Source organism: Natator depressus, chromosome 2 (assembly GCF_965152275.1).
Source record: "Natator depressus isolate rNatDep1 chromosome 2, rNatDep2.hap1, whole genome shotgun sequence".
Lineage (NCBI taxonomy): Eukaryota > Metazoa > Chordata > Testudines > Cheloniidae > Natator > Natator depressus.
In genome coordinates, this window is record NC_134235.1 from 167,137,742 (window position 1) to 167,165,341 (window position 27,600).

The 27,600-nt window shown below is 43.0% G+C and overlaps 1 protein-coding gene across 1 annotated transcript in view; it reads right to left on the minus strand.

The window, feature by feature from the left end:
• CUL1 (cullin 1) overlaps nt 1–21,406 on the minus strand; it is an 86,316-nt gene extending 64,910 nt beyond the window's left edge. Inside the window, exon 1 of the mRNA XM_074945271.1 lies at nt 21,324–21,406. The gene's annotated coding sequence lies outside the window, so the exon portion shown is untranslated. The remainder of the gene's footprint in view (nt 1–21,323) is intronic.
• Between the last annotated feature and the right edge of the window lie 6,194 nt (nt 21,407–27,600).

Below are 27,600 nucleotides of genomic sequence, written 5' to 3' on the forward strand. Positions count from 1 at the left end.
ACGGCACTTTTCATTAGAAGCATTATTTATTCATTTCCATGGACCTCTATCACAACAACTTCAGCTTGGCTCAATACGCACCACCTGACAAGAATCTGTTTCAAATGGTGGAAGAAACAAAATAAACATTTAGTGAAGTTTCTCTGTCAGTTTCTTGCCATGACTTTACACGAAGCAAGGGAGCAACGGTGGAAACCTTCATGTGGTCTTCCCTGGTAAGTACATTTTAATTTATGTATATGAACTAATGCCACCACTTTGTAGACTGATGATTATTCATTGACTTCTCAGTCAAAATAGCAACTTTTTCAAGAGCTACACTACTTGACGAAAGGGCTAGTTCATTTGTCTTTGCGAACTTAATGTTCAAGACCTATCTTGTTCAAAGGTTGATGTCATCGCAAGGCTGCTGATGGAGAACAACATCAACATCCTGATGCTGCAAGAAGCACACATTGCACAAGGCGGCTCAGTACATCTCAAAATACCAGGATACATCCTTCTCTCCCACCAAAACCATCCAGAACACGGAATGGCCACCTATATCAGGCCAAAATTAAAAAAACATAGCCAAAGCACTACTGACAACAGATGACAGTTTCACAACTGATATCCAAGTCAGTGAGCTGACAATATATAACGTCAGGTTTCAGAGTGGCAGCCGTGTTAGCACGTATCCGCAAAAAGAAAAGGAGTACTTGTGGCACCTTAGAGACTAACAAATTTATCAAAATCACAACACCCATCTGCATAGTTTGGCAATTTTAAATGCCACCATCCAACATGAACGACAATGAACAACATAGTCGGCAAATGGCTCACTGAGTACGCACTGGCTCAGTACCTTCTGATGCAAAACAAAAAAGTGTACCTTCTGCTCAGCTTGATGGAAGAAAGAACACACACCTGATTTATAAAAAGAACAGGAGTACTTGTGGCACTTTAAAGACTAACAAATTTATTTGAGCATAAGCTTTCGTGGGCTACAGCCCACTTCATCGGATGCATAGAATGGAACATATAGTAAGAAGATATATATATACACACACACAGAGAACATGAAAAAGTGGTGTAAGAGGCTAATTAATTAAGATGAGCTATTATCAGCAGGAGAAAAAAACTTTTGTAGTGATGATCAAGATGGCCCATTTAGACAGTTGACAAGAAGGTGTGAGGATACTTAACATGGGGAAATAGTTTCAATATGTTTAATGACCCAGCCACACCTGTTTTTATGTTTTGTGTTCATGACAGTGAATCACCACTCATTGCATTTTGAACTGTCCTGGACCCCTTCCCACACCGTCAGCACTAGCCAGTGGCGGTATAATTGGCCTTGAACTCATCATCATTACCAGTGTACCAGTTCCATGCTGGAACCCAAGATGGGTGGATTGCCTGGATTTCTCCGCCACCATAAAAACAAAACAAAACAAAACCCACCATTAGTAGCATACCTCCAAAGCCTGAAAACTTCAACCTCTTCACAAAGCTTATTATTAAAGCCACAAGGACGACCATGCTCCATGGTTACAGGAGCTTCTTTATCCGATGCTCGCTAAAGGGAGTATGAAGCTTCTGGTGACCCAAACATAGCCACTGTTCTCTTGGAATCACTGGATTCTACATGACAATGATGGACAAAGATGATGGAGGCCACAGACTTCATAAACTCAAGCCATATAGCATGGGCCATCTTCTGTGGAGGTGGAGCGGCACCATCAAACCCACATATATATTTCAAGTCTCTGGTAACAGTACTGCCAGCCTCCGACTAAGAAATTCTAAGATGACTGTAAGTCAACAAACAAACAGAGAGGAGAAATAGCTCTCAAGGAATCCTGTGCATAAAAGCGCCCCTTCTACAAGTCTCTGTCAATCAAGCCAAGATTGATGCTGCCATCTCTACCACCAAAGCAGGAAAAGCAGCTGGCACTGATGGCATTCTTCCAGACTTCCTTGAATATCTCAGGCCAAAAGGGCACGACTAGAAAGCAGCACTATCCACAGAACTCATCAACACCAGCCAATTTTTAACATTTTAGAGATGATCAAAAGGTCACCCCCCTTTTCAAACCAGAAAAGGTGCCCGATGATCCACAAGCTACCACCTTATTTCCCTCCTCTGTATAACATAGAAAGTACTGGAGCAGGCAAGCCCGGTGAGGCTGACCACCATCATGGAGACCACAACCCTCCCCCCCTGCCCCCCTTTGAACAGGTCTTAGGGCAGGGCAAATGCTGTGACCAAGTGCTTGTACTGACTGCATATCAAGGCCAGCTTTCAGTGGAAGCTTGAAAAGGTCACAGCTTTTGTCGACTTGTCATCAGCCTATAACACTGTCTGGCACAAGGACCTACTGCTCAAACTATCCAACCTGCTTCTGTGTGACCAGAAATTTTGACTCATTAGGTCAATGCTTTTGGAATGAACCTTACATGCCATCTCGAAAGTCAGGTTAGCAAAAAGCACAGTGTGCACAATGGCCTCCCAAATAAGGACTGGTACTACCAACTTCCCTTTTTAAAAACACACACAAGTGTGATGGGCAGCAGGTTTAAAACAAATAAAAGGAAGTTCTTCTTCACACAGCGAACAGTCAACCTGTGGAACTCCTTACCTGAGGAGGTTGTGAAGGCTAAGACTATAACAGGGTTTAAAAGAGAACTAAAGGTTTTTAAGATCAGGCTTGACTAAGCCCTGGCTGGGATGATTTAGTTCGGAATTGGTCCTGCTTTGAGCAGGGGGTTGAACTAGATGACCTCCTGAGGTCCCTTCCAACCCTGATATTCTATGATTCTATGAACTAGATAATTGATGGAGGCTAAGTCCATTAATGGCTATTAGCCAGGATGGGTAAGGAATGGTGTACCTAGCCTCTGTTTGTCAGAGGGTGGAGATGGATGGCAGGGGAGAGATCACATGATCATTACCTGTTACGGTCACTCCCTCTGGGGCACCTGGCATTGCCCACTGTCGGCAGACAGGATACTGAGCTGGACGGACCTTTGGTCTGACCCAGTATGGCCATTCTTATCTTCTTATGATGTGCCCAAAATGAAATGTTGCAAGTTAATTTATGTTGACGACCTGGCACTAATGACACAGCCGCAGTACTCAAAGAAGCAGAAGACACCCTTAATACTGATCTGAAGTGGATGGAAAATTACATTCAGTACTGGCAGCTCAAACCCAATCCACCAAAACTGATGTCATCAGCTTTCCATCTCAGCAATTCTGAAGCTAAGAGGATGCTTAACGTAAACTTCTGCAGCAAGAAGATAGCCCACGATCCTAACTCCCACTACCTAGGAGTCACTCCCGATCACAGTCTTACCTGTCAACATCTGAGCCATAAAATAAAGAGTTGCATCAATATCACCCAAAAGCTAGTCAGTTGTAGCTGGGGTTGTGATGACTTAATACTATGAACAGCAACGCTACCTTTAGTTTATTCCATGGCTGAGTACTGTGCACCTGTTTGGGGAAGAAGTTCGCTCACAAACTTGTCGATATCCAGGTAATTGTGGCTCTAGGACTTGTAACTTGCACTGTTATGTCCACTCCACTGCCCTGGCTTCCAATCCTCACAAACATCCTTCCTCCAACCATCCGGAGAGAGATGGGAGTACAAGAAAGCTCTCACTAACCAAAATCTCCCATTGAATGACAACCTCATTCATTCACCTTGCATTCTCCTTAAGCCTTACCAACCATTCTGGGCAGCTGGAGAAGCTCTTCTATCACCAGCTTCAACCCAGAAAATACCTGGTGGATGCAATGGGCAGGCTCTGAAGTAAACAACAAGCACCTCACAGATTATCCTGAAGTAGAACTGCCTGGTTTCTTGCTCCACTGGAGACTGTGAACAAACCATAAAAATCAGAACGTTACATGGAAAATGATCACACCTGATGCGCAAATGGAGAATCAAGGGTTCCCCACAGTGCAAATATACAGACTTCAAACCACTGAACAAATTTTGAACAAGTGCCCCAACCCCACACTGGGCCAATGGGGACAGACCAATCACTGTGGGCCGAGGAAGCCATGCCTTCTCACCCCTGCTGTGCATGCTCCAGGTGGAAAGGACAGATAAAAGGAGACAGCCCAGCTCAGTCTGGGCTGGTTGAGGAGGAAGGACACACATCGCAAGCTCCAGCAGAGAAACCAGACACTCCCTAAGCGGTGGGAACGACAGACTCGGAATAAACTGCAAGCAACCAAATGACCACAGAGGTTGACAGGGATGCTGAGCCGCTGCCAGCCGGGGAGATGATGAGATGCAGTTTGTGGTAGGAAGTGACCCAGTGAATGTAGTATAAACTGATGCCTAATCCCATCCTTTGGGAATTTCCCAGCTTCATAGTGCTCTGGGTCAGAACCCAGTGGAGTGGAGTGGGCCCTGGTTCCCCCACCCCCTGCTCCTTGCTTGGAGGGGGGTGGCTACTGTATGTTTGCTCTGTCCTGCACAGAGAGTCAGAACCCTCAGTGGCTGTTTGCCTGCTCCAGCCAGGAGGCTCAGAGGTCATAGACTATTTTGTTTGCTCTGCCTCGCCCAGGGCTACAAACTGTTTGCTCTGCTCTGCCCTGCCCAGAGGGTCAGAACCCCAATTGCTGTTGCCTGCCCCAGCTAGGAGGCTCAGGGGCCATAGCCTTTTTTGTTCACTCTGCCTCACCAGGGGTCCTGTGACGTCACTGAGGACCATCCCCCAAGGAGTCCAGATGACTGTGTGACGGGGTGCCAAGGGGGGCAGCCGCCCTCAACAAACAGGGCCCCCCATCACACCACATCCTTTCATTTTCAGGAGGTTTAGCAAAGGTGCACTCTGCTTCTCCTAAACTCCACAAATGGACCTCCAAGTTTTCTATTAACTTGTAAATGTTGTATTTAAATATGAAGGAAAAAGAACACGAAGCAAGTGAGCAAGCACAGTGCTTAATATGTACTAGCATTTATTCACCAAGGAGCCAGTGAAAATCCTCAAACTCAAAACTATAATCTCAGCACACGTGGTGGAGCAGTATCAATAACACAAGACCAATTTAATTAAACAAAGTTAAAAATTATTCTGCTACAGCTATGCTGACATAACTCACCCAGCTGGACACAACTGCGAAATCAAAGGGTATGTCTACACCGCAATAAAAGACCTGTGGCGCTGCTGCAACTAGCCTTGGTCAGCTGACTCTGGCTTGCAGGACTTGGGCTGAGGGGCTAAAAATTGTGTAGGTGTTGGTGCTCAGGCTGGAGCCTGGGTTCTGAGACCCCACAAGGGGGAAGCGTGTCAGCGCCTCGGCTCCAGCCCAAGTCCAAAAGTCTACACCCCAATTTTTAGCTCCGCGAGCCTGGGCTCCAATGCCACAGGTTTTTTATTGCAGTGTTGATGTATCTAAAGTGACTTTACTCCAGAATAATTATTCCACTTTTAAAGGCTGCAAAGACCCCTTTGCTACTCCTAAGCAGTGATGAGTCATACCAAAAGTCTTTATTTCCCATTACCTCCTTAGCTAGTGTTATGCTGTACATAAATAACTTTATGCAGCAGCATAACGATGTCCTGCATCATGGTTTTCCAATGCCACCTTATTTTTCCCCCCGCATCAAAAGAGTGGCAAACTGAGACCTACTAAAATTCTTGTCACTCATGCTGGTGCCAATACCATTGAGAAATCTACTGCTTGAATCAAAGTGATAATAGAATTACTCTATATTATAACATTCCTGATAAAACTCTGGAAACTCGATAGCTGAAGGGGAAAGGGCAGAAAAGTAGAGAAGATTCCCTTCCATTATACTCCAATAATATTAAAATCATGCCTTGCATTATAACACAGAAACAGTTGCAAAAGACTATATTATTTGAAATCCAGTCAATAAAAGTTTGCTTTCAATTAAAAGCCAGTAGAGAATGCTACATTTCTTTTAGAAATTCAGGTTGAGAAAAAATGGATGTGCATATTGTATGAAGCTTATAAAAAACACCAATATTTATCCATCAATAATCAAATATAAAATGTGCTACTACCATTCAAAACAATGGTGCTTTATAAAACATTTCCATTAGTTATTTCCTTATTAAAAATATCTTTTACCGGCATGGCACCAACGTACATACTCCCATTCATTTCCAAAATCAGATTCTAAAGTTGAGTGAACTACAATTCTATTATTTTAAATTCTCAAATTTTATATACTAACAAATGGGTGCTAAGTTTTCTGACCCCAATCACTTGTAGTTCTTACATAAAATTTTCAAACACACTTAATTGACTTAGGACTCTAAGACACTTTTTCAAAAAAGTAACGTAATCAGGCACTTTTGAAAAGTTTAACCCTTGCCTAATTTCAACCCATAGAAAGAGAATAGTCTTCTATCACTCCTAGAACAAGGTGCAGCGAAGTATCAGATTTCACTGTGCTAAAAAAGCAGTAAAATATTATGAAATATCAGATTTCACTATATTACACAAAAATATATTCAAAAACCTCATATGCTTTGAATACTAGTAATGAAGTTTAAATCTTGGCAGCCTCATTATATATTATTTTACAGATTAAGATCAGAACTCCGTTCTTTATATTCTGCCAACATATCACAAAATACTGAACTTGTTTAATTTTTCTAAAAATGAATATGGTTCTCAGTATCACAAACACAGTACATGCTTGTAAGGGTATGCAAGCAGTTGTCAGTCCTTGGCAGAATCTGGTTCTCTCACCCTACTCACTGGACAGCTGCTGCAATCATATCAGGCCTTTGGTGGTCATCGAAAAAAGCGAAGCCAAAGCCAAACCAAAAAAGGAGTAAGGATTAATACAGCCAGAGTCCAAAAATGCAAAATGAGATTCTTGCAGCCAAAAAAATCTTTAAATGAACTTTTCTGGCAGTTTGATTCCAATAGTTAGACAAGAGGCACCTTTTTCTAATAAGTCCCTCCCGCCCCAGAAACAGTTTTTAACACCTCAGTCAAACACTGCTCCCACAGACCAGAGATTTCTCTGTTGAGTGAAGAGAAATCCCTAGTGAATGAAGGCACCTGTTAAATTTAAAATTACCTGCCCTGATGAGCCACAGCATTTTAACCATATCACCACTAAACAAAGGCAACTGTCTAAACAGTTATAATAGAGATCAGTAAGTAAGTATACTACATAAATACAAGCACATATGCTCACAAGAGCAACAGGCACACTAGACATATATACTGCAAACATGCTGTATAATACTACCAGGATAGGTGCATGCCCCAACAAAAACATTATGATTTGTTCTATGACACTAGCCTACTGTAATTTTGATCAACCATGTGGAAATAGATTCAATGTGTAATGACCCAGCCACTCCCAGTCTCGATTCAAACCCAAGTTAATGGTATCTACTTTGCATATTAATTCAAGCTCAGCAGTTTCTGAATTGCCCAAATTGATATTTCCGGGCTTCTATGATGCTGCTGCCCTTCTTGCTAAATTGCATTTTCTTGACTCACTTATGAAGTGAGCTGTAGCTCACGAAAGCTTACGCTCAAATAAATTTGTTAGTCTCTAAGGTGCCACAAGTCCTCCTTTTCTTTTTTGCGGAACACGGCTGCTACTCTGAAATTTATAAAAAAATTGTTTGCCTTCCTTGTTCCTGCTCTTCTATCTTATTTCTATATCTTTGTCCTCTCTTGGCTGTGTCCTCCCTCACCTTTCTTTGCTCCATCTCCGTAGCCTGTTCAACAGCAAACCTTCTGGACAGTGTATTTGCTATCTTTGTTCAGCTTATTCATTTTTGGATTTGGGCTTTATGCTAGGTTTGAATGAAATAGGTATGCGAGTCCTTCTGACCACCTTAGCTTTTCTTCTTTCTCTCATGCTCTTGGCTTGACCTTCAATGCACGTATGCTCTCTTCTCCCAAAGCACCTCACTCTTCTTTAAATGTAAAAGCTAGACATGGTAGGCAAAAAAGTGCAAAGCTAACCCCCTACAGGCTCAGTTAAAAGAATCCTGTGATTTGTAACATATGTCAGACATAGGAAGATCCAAGGCCTTGAGTTAAAGGAACACATTAACTTGAACATCAGATTTGTCTGACAGTTTTCTGCCTTCTGTTGCTACAAACACAACCTAAAATTACAAAAAATTAAAGAGATGACACTTTTTTTTTTCTTTTTAAATTTTGCTTTGGTCAAGTCTACACTAAAATCTTTTGCCCTACAGTAAGGTTAGGCATGCGATTTTTTTCCCCCCACAACATTTCTGTACTGGTAAAAGCCCTAGCGTAGATGCAGGTATTCTGGCATAAGAGTCTTTTTGTTAGCATAGTTTAATTTCTGCAGGGAACCAGTACAACTAAGCTATGCCAGCAAAAGCACTTCACTACTCTGGATAACTTTCAACCTAGTATTTTATAAGAGCTGGTTGAGGAGCTCTCTCGACAGCTAATGTTGATTTTCTATAAATCTTGGAGAAGTGGGGAAGATCCAGAAGACTGGAAGAAATGTTGTGCCACTTATTAAGGCTAAGCACAATGATGCAGGTAATTGTAGGCCTGTCAGCTTACCATTGATCTCAGGCAAGATGATGGAGGAGCTGATATAGGACTCTATTAAAGAATTAAAGGAAGGTAATGTAATTAATACAGATCAACATGGGTTTATGGAAGATCGATTGAGTCAAACTAACTTGATACCTTCTTTTTGAAGAGATGACAGGTTTGGTTGATAAAGGTAATAGCGTTGATGTAATATATTTAGGCTTCTACAAGGTGTTTAACTTGGTACCACATGGCATTTTGACTAAAAAACTAGAATGATAGGTATAAAATTAACATGGCATGCATTAAGTGGACTAAAAACTGGCTAACTGATAGAACTCAAAATGTAATTGAAAGCAGGAAATTGTCATCCAGTGGCTGTTTCTCCAGTGAAGTCCCACAGGAATCGGTCCTTGGCCCTACACTATTTAACATTTTTATCAGTGACCTGCAGAAAACTTAAAATCATCACTGATAGTTTGAAGACAACACAAAAATAGATAAATAATGTAGAGGATAGGTCACTGATTACCAAGCGATCTAGATCGCTTGGTAAACTGGGCACAAGCTAACTGTTTGTAATATAGCTAAATGTACATGTATACATCTAGGAAAAAAGAATGTAGGCCGTTCTTACAGGTTGGGGGTGAACTCTATTCTGGGAAGCAGTGACTTTGAAAAAGATTTGGGGGTCATGGTGGATAATCATCTGAATATGAGCTCCCAGTGTGAAGCTATGGCCAAAAGAGCTAATGCGAACATTGGATATGTAAGCAGGGGACTTTCAAGTAGGAGTAGAGGTTATTTCAGTGGCGCTCAACTTTTTCAAACTACTGTACCCCTTTCAGACAAACCCCTGATTTGTCTTGCTTACCCCCAAATTTCACCTCACTTAAAAACGACTTGTTTACATAATCAAACAAAAAAACCACAAAAGTAACACAGCACACTATTACTAAAAAACTGCTTACTTTCTCATTTTTACAACATATTATAAAATAAATCAATTTGGAATATAAATATTGTACTTACATTTCAGTGTATAGACCAGTATAAACAAATTGTTGTCTGTACGAAATTTTAGTTTGTACTGACTTTGCTAGTGCTTTTTATGTAGCCTGTTGTAAAACTAGGTAAATATCTTACTTAATGAGTTGATGTGCCCCTTGGAAGACCTCTGCATACCCGCGGGGGTACATGTACCCCTGCTTGAGAACCACTTAATTATTTTATTTTATTTGGCACTGGTATGACTGCTGCTGGAATACTGTGTCCAGTTCTGGTTCCCACAATTCAAGAAGGATGTTGATAAATTGGAGACGGTTCACAGAAGAAGAATGATTAAATTATTAGAAAACATGTCTTGTAGTGATAAGCTAAACAGTTTGAGTTTTGGGTCTAACAAAGAGAAGGCTAAGAGGTGACTTGAATATTTTATAATGGGCTCTTCAATCTATCAGGTAAAGGTGTAACATGATCCAATGGCTGGAAGTTGAAGCTAGACAAATTCAGGCTGGAAATAAGATATAAATTCCTAGTGTTGACAGTAATTGCCCATTGGAACAATTTATCAAGGGTCATATTGAATTCTTCAACACTGAATTTTTAAATCAAGATTGGATTTTTTTTAAAAAGATATGTTCTAGGAATTATTTTGGAGAAGTTCTGTGGCCTGTACTATATAGGAGGTCAGACTAGATCATAATGATGCTTTCTGGCATTAAAATCTATAAATCGTCCTCACCCGTGTAGGCGTGTGGAGGAGTCCTCTTGTTGGTGGCCCAATCTGAGTGGGTTTTCCCTGAGCGGAGAGCTGTAGGGTGTCGCCACCGCCAGCAGCGAGGGGAGAGAAGGCCTGATATACTCCGTCACAGAGGAAAATAGTGCCAAGAATTTTATGCCATCAAATCTGGGATACAAAAATTATCTAAAAACAATCAAAGTATAATTTTTCAAAGGAAAGTTTTCCATGTTACAAAGTTCTGCCCAGATTTTTTTTTTCAATATAAGAATATCATGGGACAGATATTGAAAGCCTAGCCTCTACAATTTTTCTAGTATTTCAGTATCTGTCCCATGATATTCTTATGTTGAAAAAAAAAATCTGAGCAGAACTTTGTAACATGGAAAACTTTCCTTTGAAAAATTATACTTCGATTGTTTTTAGATAATATTCTTAGATCACATTTCTTTCAAGTTAATGTTTACAATTGAACAAACTTGCAGAGGTGTGTCTTACACTATTTTATGGAAGGGGGTGTGCAGCAGGGGCATAGTATTATTTCTGAACACTTTACTGTACAGTCATGCATATGTTGACAAAGGTCAACTATTGCACCCCCATTGTCATTTATATAGCTTCATAAGACAGTTTTATGGAGTGCACATGTACAGTCATGTTGCACATACTGAAATCTGAGGGGAATCATTCTGCCCCTCTTTGGCAAGGGGAGGTGAAGAATATTGGTTTTATATGCTTCAAACTGTCTGCTTCATACTAAGTCTATTACTAAGAAGACAAAGTCTGCTTTATGTGCAACAGATGCCAAGAGAGGCTGAAGTGTTCTCCTACTGGTTTTTAATGTTATGAGGCCTCAGGGGCTTGTTCACCTGCACATCTACCAATGTGATATATGCCATCATGTGCCAGCAATGCGCCTCTGCCATGTACATTGGCCAAACCGGACAGTCTCTATGCAAAAGAATAAATGGACACAAATCTGTCATTAGGAATCATAACATTCAAAAACCAGTAGGAGAACACTTCAACCTCTCTGGCCACTCAAGTAAAAGACTTAAGGGTGGCAATTCTGCAACAGAAAGGCTTCAAAAGCAGACTCCAATGAGAAACTGCTGAGCTTCAATTAATATGCAAACTAGATACCATTAACTTGGGCTTGAATAGAGACTGGGAGTGGCTGGGTCATTACACGTATTGAATCTATTTCCACATGTTAAGTATCCTCACACCTTGTCAACTGTCTAAATGGGCCATCCTGATGATCACCACAAAAGTTTTTTTTTTCCTGCTAATAGCAACTCATCTTAATTAATTAGCCTCTTACAGCTTGTATGGCAAATTCCATCTTCTCTGTATGTGTGTATGTGTGTATATATCTATTTATCTATCTATATATCTTCTTACTATATGTTCCATTCAATGCATCCGATGAATTGGGCTGTAGCCCACAAAAGCTTATGCTCTAATAAATTTGTTAGTCTCTAAGGCACCACAAGTACTCCTGTTTTTTTTTTTTTGCGGATACAGACTAACACGGCTGCTACTCTGAAACCTGACAGTACCACTAACTACCTCAACTCTTGATGCCTAAAAGACAACAGCCACGGGGTGCACAAATACAGACCAGGCATAACCCTACTCTTTGAACAAACAGAAAACCCCCTTAAGAAAGTTACTGATGCATGAGATTTTTTCCCCTCCAGTTTAAGCCAGATATCTTAATTGTAATAAACCAAAATTTAACCTTCTGCATTGCTCAGAACTTATATCTCACAAAAATATCATTTGTTCTGTTCTATAAAAGAGATCAGATGACTAATTCCGACAACTCGTTATTTTTTTAATTCATCTTTGTTTTCGAACGCACAATTACAACAGCTAACTGCTGCTACACTTTGTCTATACAAAACAGTGCACCAGTTTAACTAAAACAGTTTATAAATTAATCTAGTAAAACCAAAGCAAACCCACAATGTAGACACCCTTAAACCTTGCTTGTGTCACTAAGTTACAAAGTTAAGCTTGCACCAGAGTTAAACTAAACTGATTCTTCAATTGATTTACTTAAACGGGTTCATTTTTGCATTACACTAGTTATATTAGTAAAGGGATTTTAGCAAGGGCATACTTTCAAGGAAAACAAAGAAATTTGGAAAAATGCTTGTAATGAAGAGCAATTTGTGTGGAGAAGATATTTAAAATTGTGAATATTTTGAATGAAGAAGTTGAACAGTGACCCTGTTTTTTACCTTCAGCTCACATATTGTTAGGTATGTGACATCACTAGCACATAAAGCAGGCTCAGAAAAGTAGCTCCGTGCTTCACTTCAGGCATTAGTGTCATCATTCTTATCATTACTAGCAACTCTGGCAGGGCCATAAAGAATCCTGAACTATGAATTTTTCATTCTCAAAGAAGTTTCAGGTGTTGAATTTTGTTTGTATGTGTTTCAAGATCTTCCCCCCCTACCCCTCACCCCCAATTGGTTTCAGATTACAGAGGAGAGGAATTGCTTTTTGGAGGATGAAGGGATTATTTCTGAGTTTCTCTTTAGAAATCAGGACAAACTATAATTTAGTTTTTGCACAAACTGGTCATCTTTTTCCTTTTTCTTAATTACATGCATCCGATCTCTCCTCTTCAATCCCTTCTCTCCTTCATTTTTGTTTCTTTTCAAAACCTTTTGTGTTTCAGGGATCTTCCAAAAATCCTTCCCACTTCTCAGTCTCCCTCTCTTCCCATCCCACAGCCTTTTCTCCAAAATTCATGCATCACAACCACCTCCTTCTTGGTAAAGATGGACCATGACTTCCTCCAAAGCTCCGTCAACTGGTCTGAGGTAGTTACTTGACAGAAAATGAGGAACATGCATCCTTTGGAAGTTGAGTAGGCTTCTTTAACACATGGAACTTGCACTAACAGAAGCAGTAAGGGACTAAGGTTTGTTTTGTACTTTGATGAGCTACAAATGAGCTGGGCTGCTACCAACACATTTGGTTTGTACATCTATCCCTTGGTTTGCATGTCTAATCTCACTTAATCTCCCCCATTGTGTGTTTGCTACCTCTTCTCCTTTCGGAGGGAACCGCATCTGTGCTGCAGCTCCATCACACAGCACTTCCCCAGCCGTACAAAACTGTGCAGAATTACAATGTCCATTTGCTGCTCCTGCTGGCGCCAGTCAGCAAGCACTAATTTCAAGAGCAGCAACACAGAAACTTTTAGAATGCAGGGAGGCAAACCATACAATTCCCAAACCAACTGTACCCCCGGCCTCAAGTCAATTTCTCTGAGTTAAGGCACAATATTTTTCTTAACTCAAACCTCTGCCCTTCTCTTTGGTAGATATTCTCCATTGTCATGAGACCACAGAACTGTTCATGAACTTATACACTAAATTTAAATAGCCAAACAAAACACAGTGAATTAAGCACAGAAGTGTAGCCTTAATATTAAATTCTATTAACCTGACTTAAGACTTTATTTCATCATAAAAAATACAAAAGATGAAATAATCCATTTTACACCAAAGTACACTAGATGCAATTTAAACCCACAAATAAGAATCTGAGTTCAGTTAAGGCTGAAATTCTGTCCTTAGTTCAACCTGTTTCCCTATATTTTCCTGATTTATAGCTGAAATTGAACTTTAACGTTATTTAGTCTAATTTCAATATAGTTTCATCTTGTACATTTTACAGATAAGAACTCCTCTGAGTATGAGTTATTTATTATTCCCCTGCTTCTCCCGGTTTCTAAGAAGTCACCCTGACCACTGCTGGGAGTTTCTATGTCAGCAACAGAGACTGGAACCAGAAGCAGCAGCACACAGAATCATAGAAATGTAGGGCTGGAAGGACCCTGAGATGTTATGAAGTCCAGCACCCTGCACTGTGGCAGGACCAAGTAAACCTAGACCATCACTGACAGGTGTTTGTCCAACCATGTTTTTAAATACTTCCAATGATGGGGATTTCACAACCTCCCTTGGGAGCCTATTCCAGAGATTAACTACCCTTATAGTGAGAAAGTTTTTCCTAATGTATAACCTAAATCTCCCTTGCTGCACACTAAAGCCCATCACTTCCTGTCCTATCTTCCGTGAACAAAGAACAATTTATCATCTTCTTCAGACTAGCACTTAACATATTTGAAGACTTATCAGGACACCCCTCAGTCTTCTTTTCTCAAGATTAAACATGCCTAGGTTTTTAAATCTTTCCTCATAGGTCAGGTTTTTAAAATATTTTATCATTTTTGTTACTCTCCTCTGGACTCTCTCCAATTTGTCCACATCTTTCCTGAAGTGTGGTGCCCAGAACTGAACACAGACTCCAGCTGAGGCCTCACTAGTGCTGAGTAGATCAGGACAATTACATCGCTTGTGTTAAGGCTTATATCATTCTTGGGTGTATTTTTTGCATCTGCATCACACTGCTGACTCATTCATTTTGTGATCCACTATAACTCTCAGTTTCTTTTCAGCGATATTACCACCTAGCCAGTTATTCCCAATTTTGTATTGTGCATTTAATTTTTGCTTCCTAAGGGCACTGGGAACTTAGATCAGCATACCTACATCTCCAAGGGGTGTGAAAAATCCAAACATCTGTATCTACGCTGACCTAACCCCCAGTGTGGGGGTGACAGAAGAATTCTTCCATCAACTTTGCTATCTCCGCTCAGGGACATAGATTACCTATGCCAGCAGGAGAACTCCTCCCTTCAGCGTGGGCAGCATCTACACTTAAACTACTACAGCACCATAGCTGCTACACTAGAACTATGCCGCTGTAGTGCTTTAAGTGTAGGCATGAGCTAAATGAAGTACTTCACACTTGTCTTTACTTTTAATTTCATCTTGTTGAATTCACACCAATTCTCCAATTCATCAAGGTCATTCTGAATCGAATCCATAGCAGTTGCAATCCTGTCCAGCTTGGGGACATCTGCAAATTTTTAAGCACACTCTCCACTCCATTATCCAAGACATTAATGACAATATTTAACAGCAGAAGACCCAGGACCAACCCCTGCAGAAAACCACTGATAACTACTCGAGTATGGCGTTTCAACCAGTTGTGCACCTACTTTATAATAGTTTAATCTACACCACATTTTCCTAGTTTGCTTATGAGACTGTCACGTGGGACTTTGTCAAACGCCTTACTAAAAATCTAGACATTCCACATGCAAATATACTTTCGTGGCTGCTGTTCCTCCCTAGTTGATGCAACAGTATCAACAGCCCTAATAACTACAGAAGGAAAGAGAGAATGAGTACCTATGCCCACCCTCTCTAGAAAAATGGTAGCAGCGGGCCAGAGGAAGAAGCCTCCCATAATCCCCTAAATCCAAGAGTAGTCTATTGCTCACCATGCCCTCGCTTTGTACAAAAGTGAAGTCAGTTATTTCAACTTGAATTTCTCTCACACTTACAGTAACACTAATAATCTTAGGCAGTGTTAATGACAGCAACTTTGACACGAGGACAAGGAGCATTTTATAAACCATTACTATTGCAGGTGTACATATGTTTTATTAAAAGCAGATCCAAGAGTGATATTTTCAATTAATCATGGAATAAAATGTACAACTTTTAGTATGAGATTTAAAAGTGTCATCAGGCTACACAGATCCCACATGACCATCTAACAGTGAATCTTCTGACTCTGACAATCCTTCCAAAAACAGAATAATCAAAGGGGAAGATGAGGGAGATGGGGAAAGTAATGTAATTCTGTCCCAGATTCTGAAAATAGCAAATAAGAATTATGTTGCTAACTTGAGAAAAGAAGGATGGCTCTGAGGTTGAGGTATAATACTAGGTACTGAGAGATCCAAGAGATCTGTGGTTCTGCCACAAACTTCCTGTGCCACAGTTTCCTAATCCGTAAAATAGGTTAATATTTTCCCAACCTCAAAAGGTATAGTAATTCAGGTTTGTAAACCCTTCAAGATTCTCAAATAGAATGCACTATAGATGCAGAATGTATTATACTAAAAATACAGTGTAGAATCTAAACAAAATTTATAATGCAGCTTCTTTGGTTTTTTTAAAAACTTTTATAGGAGACAAATAAAACTGTGCTTCTAAAAAAGACAAACTGACCACTCTGCTAATTTTTTTTTTTAAAAAGAAAGAAAAATATGGCAAAGAATTTGATCTTATGAAACAGTACTGACCCAGTACTGACCCTCCCTGCCCCCAACAGCACTGGAGATAGTCCAGACATATTATAATGCTACATTAGATGGTATTACAAAAAGCCTGATGCAGATATGTCATCTCACTTCTGTACTAGTGCCAGTGTAGCTCCACCAGTGGGAGCCCTGGTGCAGACTGACCTTGGCAGTTTCACCTCCATGTAATTTAACCCTGCTCACAGCAAATCTAGGCTGCACAGCAAACACACCACTAACCAGTCTACATTAGTTCTTCCAATGGAGATGCAACAATCATAGTGAAACATTTTACAAAAAATGCTAGTGTAGAAAAGCTCAATAGCGCTCTCTTGTTTATTAAACTATTTCCTTTTCTTTCTTGCCTTCATCAGAAGTTTTCTTGTAATAAATGCAAAAAACAGAGCAGTCACTGTGGCTGATTAAAAAGAAATCCTATACAATCCCTATATAACACGAGACTATAACTTTTAACAAAGTTTGCAACTAGTTATTGGCACAGTTGGCTCAAATTACCATTTGCTTCCATTTACCTCATCTTTAATATTCAGTAACTGTGGCAAGTAACAGTGTTTTGCCCCTGCCAGAGACCTAGGCTGGCACATGGTTGTCTTTCTGAAACTGGTTTACACTTTTTTACAGTGCAGCCACGACCCCCATAACTAAGTTTATTACTGGTTTCACTGGGTATCCTTCCTCGCTGCTACGTGCAGCAGAAAACCACAAAGATACACTACCCTATATGCTGCTGCTATTGTTCTGTGTGCATGTCCTCCAAACCCTGTGTCTCCTGACGGGGCACCACACCTCCCCAGATTTTTCCTAGAATGCATGGATAAAAATACGATTATACATTGTGGTAAATATAGACTCCCAGTCATGGCTACAATAGAGCAAAGCTGCGCAGACAAACTGAACTTTTATCTGTAACACCAGTAATGTGACTGTGCCACCAATTGGCTATAAAACCCTGGGAAAGTTGTTGCACAACATGGCCTTTATATCTATCTGCAATAGGAAAATGACCCTTTGTTAGGTATACACTACGGCGGTAAGTCGACCTACACTACACAACTCCAGCTACATGAATAATGTGGCTGGAGTCCACGTACCTGAGGTCGAATTACCGCAGGGTCTACGGGAGAAAATCTCCCGTCAACTTACGTTACTCTTCTCGTCGGGGGTAGAGTACAGGGGTCGACTGGAGAGCAATCTGCAGTCGATCTGGTGGGTCTTTACTAGACCCGCTAAATCGACTGCTAGTGGATTGATCTCAAGAGCGTCGATCCCGGCTGCAGCGTAGACCTGCCCTTGGCAACTGTTTTCAGCAATGGGTATATCTCCCCTTCCCCTACCATGCATTCTCTAAACCCGTGTTGAAAGTGATTTAATTACTAGTGCACATGGAATAAAGCCGTTTTCAGTAGCATTACAGAAAGTATAAAGGAGCCATGTTAAAAATCATTTTGTCCACTAGCAGTTAAACTACTTTCAGTGCCAGCAGAGATAAGTACAGGTGGACCCTATGCTGGTAATCACTGTCATCAATGAATCATTTCCTGAGGCGATGTCTACATTTACTGAGGATAGATGCTGCTGCAATCAATGCAGCGGGGGTCAATTTAGCAGGTCTAGTGAAGACCTTGGGCCAAAAGAAATCTAATGAGGTTCAACAAGGACAAGTGCAGAGTCTTGCACTTAGGACGGAAGAATCCAATGCACCGCTACAGACTAGGGACCGAATGGCTAGGCAGCAGTTCTGCAGAGAAGGACCTAGGGGTGACAGTGGACGAGAAGCTGGATATGAGTCAACAGTGTGCCCTTGTTGCCATTTTGGGGTGTATAAGTAGGGGCATTGCCAGCAGATCGAGGGACGTGATCGTTCCCCTCTATTCGACACTGGTGAGGCCTCATCTGGAGTAGTGTCCAGTTTTGGGCCCCACACTACAAGCAGGATGTGGAGAAATTGGAGAGAGTCCAGCGAAGGGCAACAAAAATGATTAGGGGTCTGGAACACATGAGTTATGAGGAGAGGCTGAGGGAACTGGGATTGTTTAGTCTACGGAAGAGAAGAATGAGGGGGAATTTGATAGCTGCTTTTAACTACCTGAAAGGTGGATCCAAAGAGGATGGATCTAGACTATTCTCAGTGATAGCAGATGACAGGACAAGGACTAATGGTCTCAAGTTGCAGTAGGGGAGATTTAGGTTGGATATTAGGAAAAACTTTTTCACTAGGAGGGTGGTGAAACACTGGAATGTGTTACCTAGGGAGGTGGTGGAATCCCCTTCCTTAGAAGTTTTTAGGGTCAGGCTTGACAAAGCCCTGGCTGGGATGATTTAGTTGGGATTGGTCCTGCTCTGGGCAGGGGGTTGGACTAGATGGCCTCCAGAGGTCCCTTCCAACTCTGTTATTCTATGATTCTATGAAGACCCGCTAAATCAACTGCAGAACGCTGTCTGGTCGACTCCAGTACTCCACCAGAATGAGAGAGTAAAGTAAGTTGATGGGACAGCATCTCCTGTCGACACTGCACAGTGCAGACACCGCACTAAGTCGACCTAAGCTATGTCGACTCCAGCTACATTATTCACATAGCTGGAGTAGTGTAACTTAAGTTGACTTACCCTGGTAGTGTAGACAAGGCCTGATTAGTAGAGTGGGCCTTTCCATGTTTCATGTACTCAAACTAACAATCCAACACCAGAGAAATGTAATTAAATTAATTTAATAGAACAGAGTATTAAATAACTTCTTGAACATTAAATTATAAAAAACAGCAGAATTCTATAGGCAAACAGCAAAATTCAACTTAAGATAGACCCAAGACACACACAACCCAAAATAAGTGTCCACACAGGGTTTTGCATCAAGTTAGCTAATTTTTTATGAAGATTTAACTGAAACTGGTGCAACTTTCTCTTGCAGACAAGAGCTAACTTATAGGCACAAACTATAAAACAGATGTAAACGAATGTGACGCGCACACACAGTATTCTAATTATGCATGGCGCTTAATTCTGACTGCACTATTCAAGTTACGAGGATAAAGCAATCAATATTAACAGATTAAGCAACTAACAGTAACAAGAGGAGCAAGGATAGTTCAACTACAAGGAGGAACAACTGGCAATTTTAAAATCAAGTTTGGATGTTTTTCTAGAAGATATGCTCTAGTCCAAACAGGAATTATTTCAGGGATATTCTAGATAATGAAGGTCAGACTATATGACCACCGTGGTCCCTTCTGGCCACATAATCTATGAATCTTCAGAACCACAAAATCAGAGAGGGAAGCAACCAATTTGTCAGAGGGTCATATAAGGTCAATTCATCTGCCAATGCAAGCCTCTTTACAATAAGTGCCCAGGGCTGCAGCTGGTGATAGTGGGCCAATTTACTACACTTTTGCTTTTGAAGAAAAGATTCCAAACAGTGTTACCCCCCAAACCGCCAATTCACAATACTGTAGTGGAAACAATTTCTGAGTTGCTACTTTAAGCTAACTCCCCATTCCCTCACTATTCTCTCCCCCAGCTTCTCCAAAATAGCAGGTTTTTACTAAAGCACCTGATGGACCACATAATTATCCCCAGATAAAAAGTGAGACAAAAGAGAAAAGCTATATGTCCAGTAAATAAAGCAACACTGATTTGGGGTGGGGGTGTTAAACTGGTTTGCTGTTATTAGCAGAGAACTGAAACATAATTGGGGCAAATTAATAAAGATAGGGAAATAATCCGTGTGCACAGCCTGGATAGAAAAAGGTGTTCAAAAAGTAAGCCAACTGGCACTACCCCATCAAAAGAAATGGCTCAGCAAGAGGATACAAGTACAAAGTAGGGGAGACAGTATGTGGGTTCACAGAAAGGAAAGAAGAAGTGTAATGGGAAGATGATGAGGGATCTTAGGGAAAGATCTGAGGACAAGTAAATGAGATCAGCAGGGGTAAGAATCAGTGCAGGAAATAGTTTTTTGGAGGACAAATTACAGCAGAGGAATAATTATGATGGATGAATCCTCCACACTGAGAGGCAAAGAATGATTAAAGGGATGGGGAAAGGATCCCAGTTAAAGGAAAATGGATCATTGTAAGGCTTTGTTACAGAGCTGTTAGTGGGTGGCAGAGTGTTCACGAGAGAATTAGAAGGATATACTTGAGGGACACTGAGGACTATGGAGATACAGTCATTGGGTAGGGGCAGTTACAGGGACAGTCACCGGGGATGAAGGGACAGTAGGGGCTTTTGGGGAGTAGTTAGTTGCACAGTCTTTAAGAGTGGGAGGGAACTGGGATCATATCGGGATCAGGGCTAACTGAGATGATACAGAAGTCTGGCAGGCAGTCACTGGGGGGTTGGGGTGAGGGGCTGTGGAAGAGAATATTCTGGAGTGACTGGGATAATATTGGGGGTGAGAGAGCCAGTCACTGATGCTGCCCCTTGGGGAGGGGAGGCTCCCGGAGCAATACTGAGGCAACGTGGGGGCTGTCCCCTTGCGCAGGAGGCTCCTGGGGCGACACAAGGACGGGGGGTTGGGGGGATACGGGATGGGGGAAGGCTCCGGGGCGGTACCGGGAAAGGCATTTCCAGTGCGTAGTTCGAGGCCTCTCACCAGAGGCCGGGCCGGGGGCAGAGGGGCCGGATCCCCGGCCGAGCTCGGCCCCACCCCAGCGCTGGCGGGCCAGGGGCATAAAACGAGCCCGAAGGGAAGAACCGGCGGCGGCGGCGCCCGGGCCTCCCCTGCGCGGCGGCTGCGGAGTGACTCCGAGCCGAGCCCCGCAGCCCGCCCCGCTCCGGCCGCCTCCCCGCGCCCGTCCCGCCGCGCCGCCGGCCTCACTGCGACACCGCGGCGCCGCCGAGGCCTCGGCACTCACCAGCATCGCGCGTCCCGCAGAGTCAGGCCCGGCCGCGCCGCGTCCGCCCGCCCCTTCCGCCTCCGCCAGGCCCCGGATCCGCCGCCTCCCTCGCCGCGCGGCCCCAGAGGAGGAGCGAGCACCGCCCCCGCCGCACAGCGCGCCCCGCCCCGGCTCCCGCCCGCGGGGAGAGAGCGGCTCCGCACTCCCCTGCGCCCGGGCCCCTGTCGCCAGGGCGCGGGAAGGGCCCCGCTCCGCACCGGCCGCAGGAGAGTGCGCTCCCCACCCGGCACCAGGGGGAAGCGGCGCTCCCGCCAGCACCGGGTCTGCCCCCTCAGGAGGAGAGAGAGGGGGCTGCCCAGCGCCAGACCAGGGTGATTCCCCAGCACCGCATTGGGGGCGGGGGGAGTCCGCCCAGCACCCCCCTGCTAACATCGGTGGGGGGCTCCCCAGCCCCCCACCCGCTCATCCGCAGGGAGAGAAATGAGGTTGAGTGACCCAGCGACACTTGGGGGAGCTCTCCTCCCCGTCACACTAGGATGGAGAAAGAGGGGAAGCTAACTAATCCTTCAGCAGCTGCACACCCCTCCTGCACTCAGCCCCGGAGAAAATGGAAGACGGACCCCCCTCCCACAGCCAGCATTGGAGAGAAGTGGGGAGGGACGGCTAGCTGAGCACCTCCCCAAGTTAATATACTTTTATTTATGCTAGTCGTATTGGTCATAGAGCCCCCTGTTGTCCTCCCTTGGAGGATGGATGTAATATTACATTTGATACCAACATATCTCAAGATAGTGGTATGACTCGTGGGGACGATTAAGTGCCCACAAAGTCACAGACATTGGAGGGATGGCTATAACTCAGACTTGTTTTTTGTTAACTCGGATAACTTGTGCTGAAGTGGCACAACTCCAGTAGTGGCTACAGTTTGACTGAAAGAGGTCTCATTTGAGAGAGCCTCAGTCCTGTCCTGTTGGCTGGGGCAAGTGCTGAAGCTTCAGGCCCATTTATTTTTTATTTACAGATATTTAAGTGAGATCTAGAGGATGTGATGACGTTGGAGGTAATGTATTGCCTCACTGGGTAGGTAGAAGTCATCTTATAGCAGACAGGAATTATTGAAGGAGACATTGAAGGCCTGGTGCTGCTTTATGACATCAGATTGCCTGTAACATTTTCAGTTATTGCAAGTTAAGCTGGGTTGAAGGGGAGACAGTTGAGCAGTGTTTGAAGGGGAGACAATTCTTAAGTTGGCATTTGCTCCCTATAAGCGATACCCCCGTGTGGCGATGATGGTATTGTGCTGGTGGAAGTGCCTTTCACAAGACATTAACCCCTCTGCAGTTACTAAAGACTGTAGGGCATATCTTGCAAAATTGAGAGCATCCTGACAAAGTAGCAGTTTAGATAATATACTGACTAGCTGTTGTGCCCCTGCCATTTCAGTTGGGTAATTCTTCACTGTCTGTCCTAAACTGTTGTCTGTTACTCACTATGACCTATGCTCACTAGCATGAGTTTGAGAGAGCCACATGATCCTGCAATATAGCTCCTCCAAAATGAGTGTCAATAAAACATTTATACTGTCAAACTCATGCATTTGGTTTATGCAATACTGTACAACATAGCTAGTGTAGTTATGAAGGGAGAGAGAAAAACATTATTAATATTTCCATTACAGTATCTAGAGGCTACTGTGACTGAGCTCAGTCTCCTTATCCTAAGCACTATACACACATGTAGTGAGATACAATCCTTTCGTGAAGAGTATACAATCTAAATAGACAAGACAGGTAAAGGATGGGTGGGTGACAGAAGCATAGATAAGTGAAATGATTTGCCCAAGAACACATAACAGATCAGTGTAGAGCTGATAACGGAAACCAAGTCTCCTGGCTCCCAATCCTGTGTTCCATCAAGTGGGCCAAATTGCCTTAAAAATTAGTGTTAATACATTTAAATCCTTTAAAAAAAAACATGAAATAGCTTTGTATACATCAAGATGATACAATTTTAAGTTCAATCATTCTCAGCTATATGAAATTATTTTTGTATAATTTTGCATAACTAAAAACATTCTTCTGAAGAATAATAGAGATATGAACAAATAACTTGTTATTCTTGATTGCTGAGGACCATAATTCAATGGAATTAAAGAGGTTCCACTGAAAAGTAGAAGGGATGGCATTTAGGGACCCTTACACAGGGTGTCTAAACACTTCTGTGCACCTGAGAATTTTGCTGTGTGAGAATTCTCTCTGCACCCTATCATTACAAATAGTGCAGATACAGGTCCACTGGCCATTCTTCGCTGCAGACAGAGGGCCAGATTCTGATCTTAGTTATACCAAAGGAAATTTGGAGTAACTCCATTGAAGTCAATGTAGTTACTCTGCTTTTACACCAGTGTAAATTATATCAGAATCTGGCCCAGGGAGTGAAACACTCAGAGCATACATTGGTACAAGTTGCACAAGCAGTAGAGAACCAGGCTGGGGGAGAATATTCCTTTGCACCCTGAAATTATCAGCTTACATTTTGGCACCACAGGCTGTGCACCATTTTCAAAATTTGGCCGTTAAAGTTACCCCACAAATAGCTGTTGTCCACACATTCTCTTGAAAGAATTATTTCCTTATACAATAAAATCTTCTCCAGAACCATCCACTGAAGTGAACATAATCAAATTCATTGAAACAGATGCTCTAAGAAAACAGTGCTGGCATAGCAGTCAAGAAGCATCACTTTGGAAGTAGGGTCAGTAGATGTGATGGACCCTATTTGTCAACTGTGGAGCATTGCATCATGTGAAATTGCTTTACAAGCACTATCCCTGGGCATGACATAGCTCTTCTCATTTGCCAGAGCAGGTGTTATGTATTAGGGGTGGTGAAGTTAATGCACCTGATGAATAACATGCTGTCTCCTTGGTGGAGTCAGGACAAAGATGATCAGAGGAAGGAGGAAACGAAATATGGGGTGGAGGAACAATTATTAATAAATGAGGACGATGATAAAATCTCTGAAGGTTTGTTTTAACTTCATTTTGCATTATTATAACATTTAATTAAATTCATACACTGTTAAAGTCAAATGCTAAACCAAGGAGAGGATGAGGCCACACAAAAGAGAGGGAGTGGGGGGAGGAATCTGTCAAGGAGTGAAAAAGAAGAAAGGAAAAAGCCTGAATTATCATGCACAAACAACCATTACCATCTGGTTCTGAGTCCCATAGCATGACAAAGAAAAAGAGTTTTCTTAATCCTATGACAGAATCGTGAGTTCATAGAGAAATTTGAGCATGGCATCCCAGCAAGAAAAAAAAAAAGTTCAGTAGAGTATAATTGTGGTTTGCAAACTGGGTATGATTTGAACATGGGCAGGGTCATGGATTTGTAAGTTTATTCATGATGGTGATAGCCTGCTCAGTGTGCTGAAGAGGAAGCCTGAAAAATATCTTCATTGGAGGATGTAGATGTTGCTTCATACACATGGTTCAAACAGAAACGTGCTGAAGGAATTCCGGTTTCAGGACCAATGATATCAGAAAAAGGTAGGGAATTTCATGCAAAAATGAACATTATTGTCAGGCCCTGCCTCCCAATAGTCATGCCTAGTGGTTGGAGCGGAGTTAGAAACCAGACATAGGGTTGGGACCGTGCTGAGAGTGGTGCTGGAACTGAGATCTGGGAACAGGCCCATATCAGAACTGAGATCAGTGTCCGCAGACAAGCCAAACTGAGTACGATAGTCAGAGTCCAGATACAGAACAAAGGTTGAAGCCCAGTGGTCAGAGTCCAAGAAGGTCAGGAGGCAGAGGCAAGGCTGGAGCGGGCCAGTAACAGAGCTGGAGCAAGGTCAGGGTTGGGCAAGGACAAGACTGGAACATAACGCAGGCAAGGCTGGAGTAGGAACTGGATCAAGAGCAGGCTGGACATGAAGGGAATCTGGTACACTGCAAGGCTGCAGGAGGGTTCCTGGCTGGGTAGTTCTCTTGCACAGACTAATCTGCAGCTCTGCCAGGGTTGGGGAAAGTACCTGAACCTGAGGATTATCTGACCCAGGCTCTACTGGATAGGCTGCTGCTGCATGCCTGAAGACTGAGTCACGGCAGGCTCTGTGGAAAGATTAAGTGCAGCTGAATTGTTGGTGCCTGCTTGAGTGCTGCCTCATCACAGTTCTGTTGGAGGGGCACCTATTGAGCCTCTGGGGATAGGTGGTCACAAGCCTGCCCACATCGAAAGCCACCCCACCCAGCCTAAGGGGAGGAGCCACAGGACCCAGGCATCAAAAAGATTACAGGGAACTGTGACACTGCATTCCATATTCTTCATAGAGATATTATTATGATACAATTATGGCATAACAATGATGTATTTTATACAAGATAGGTCATGTGAAATATCATGGTAAAGGTTATTATGTACTGAATATGATTATCCTATTTGTATGCATGTATCATTTTGGTATCTGAAGTTAAGAATATTATCTATGTATCTATTACAAATGGGTTTACACCTGGGGAACGCCCACTAGGCAAAAGACTATTTGTTAGTCTCTAAGGTTCCACAAGTACTCCTTTTCTTTTTGCGGATACAGACTAACATGGCTGCTACTCTGAAACTAGGCAAAAAACTGTCAGTCTAGATGGCTGGCTGGAAACGGCCCATTCAAGTCAATGGACCATTAGGAAGAACAATAGGTCTTACAAGAAGCTAATCTCCCACCTAGGAACCTTCCTGAGCACCCTACAAACAGCCTCCCAGTCATGGTTGTGACCAGATCACCTGGTCCTGGACTCCATCTTGGAAGACCAGTGTTTTTCCACTGAAAGGCATGGGAACAAAGCTTGGAGACAAAGAGTTCCCACCATATGCAAAAGCTATTTAAGGCAGGGAAGTGACATCGAGGTTCTTCATTGACTCCCTGCCCAAAGAGACTCCTGGCAACATGCGAGGAACAAGGACTGAACTGGGGGGGAAGTGCTGGACCCAGGCTAGAGGGATTTTTAGCCTGTGAAAGGAACACCTAGGGATTCCAAGCTGTAAGCAAGTGCAGCTTGCCCCTTAAGAGCCTGAAGCCAGCTCATATCATCATTTAGGGTGAGAATTTGCTCCTCATATCCAATCTCTTTAATATATTAAGCTTAGATTGCGTTTTTGTTTATTTGCTAGGTAACCTGCTTTGATCTGTTTGCTATCCCTTATAATCACTTAAAATCTATCCTTTGTAGTTAATAAATTTGCTTTTGCTTTAATCACAAACCAGTATGTGGGATTTATAACTTGGGACAAAAACCTGTTGTATATTCTCTCTCCACATTGAGGGAGGGAGCGAATTCATGAGCTTATGCTGTAGAGATTTCCGTGCAGTGCAAAACGGTATTATTTTGGATTTACACTCCAGAGGGGCGTGTGCTCTTGAGCAGCTGGGCAGTTCCTTAGCAGTAGCCTCCCCATGCAGAGCTGATCACAGCAGCCTGTAAATTCTGCAGCTGGGTGTGTGCCTACCTCTGTGTATGCTGGTGAAAGAGCAAGCTTGGAGAGCTTGGCAATTTATCACAGAACCACAGCGTGAGAGGGAGCCCAGGTTGGTGGGTGAGGGGGGCTTACAGGTACCCGAGTTGCAAGTGGCACTCGAAGGGGGATCCATCACAGGGACAACAAATGAAAAAACAGGTACAAGAGTGAGGGTCACAGGTTCAAAAGCAGGGATCCAGAGGGAGACACCAAGCAGAGAACCCTGGACAGCACCCACTGCTCTTCAAAGGTGTCTAGGGAGCCAGTGTACACAGTCCAAAGACAACTCTGCCCAGAGACATGACTTAAGGGAGGATCAGAAGTAGGCCCCAATGTCGCAGAGCACCTCTCCATCCAACTTCCTGCTCCTGGCATGGAGGACGGCCACAGTGGCCAGAGCCAGGAGGAGGTTGATGAGGAGGTCTCATGACTTCGTGGCCAATTGTGGGGCCACGGATGTGGAGTGCATAGATCAAGAGGTGCAGGGAAAAGTCCGCCAGAATTTAAGGAGAAGGTTTTGGAGAAGCCAGAAAAGGGGCTGCCACCCAGCGCATTAGATGTGGATGTGCCTGGGATCTCCCTCTCACCGTGGAAGGGGCAGGTCTCGGGGGAGGTAGTGAACTGCGCCAGGTACACGCCCATGTTTATGGCTCCATGAAGGAGCTGCCATCTAATATCCCCATCAGGCCATGGGACCAGGGTGGAATATGGAATGGCCCATCAGATTTCCTCACCCTCCATGGGTGGTGTCAAGGTTCCTCCCCACTCTGAACTCTAGG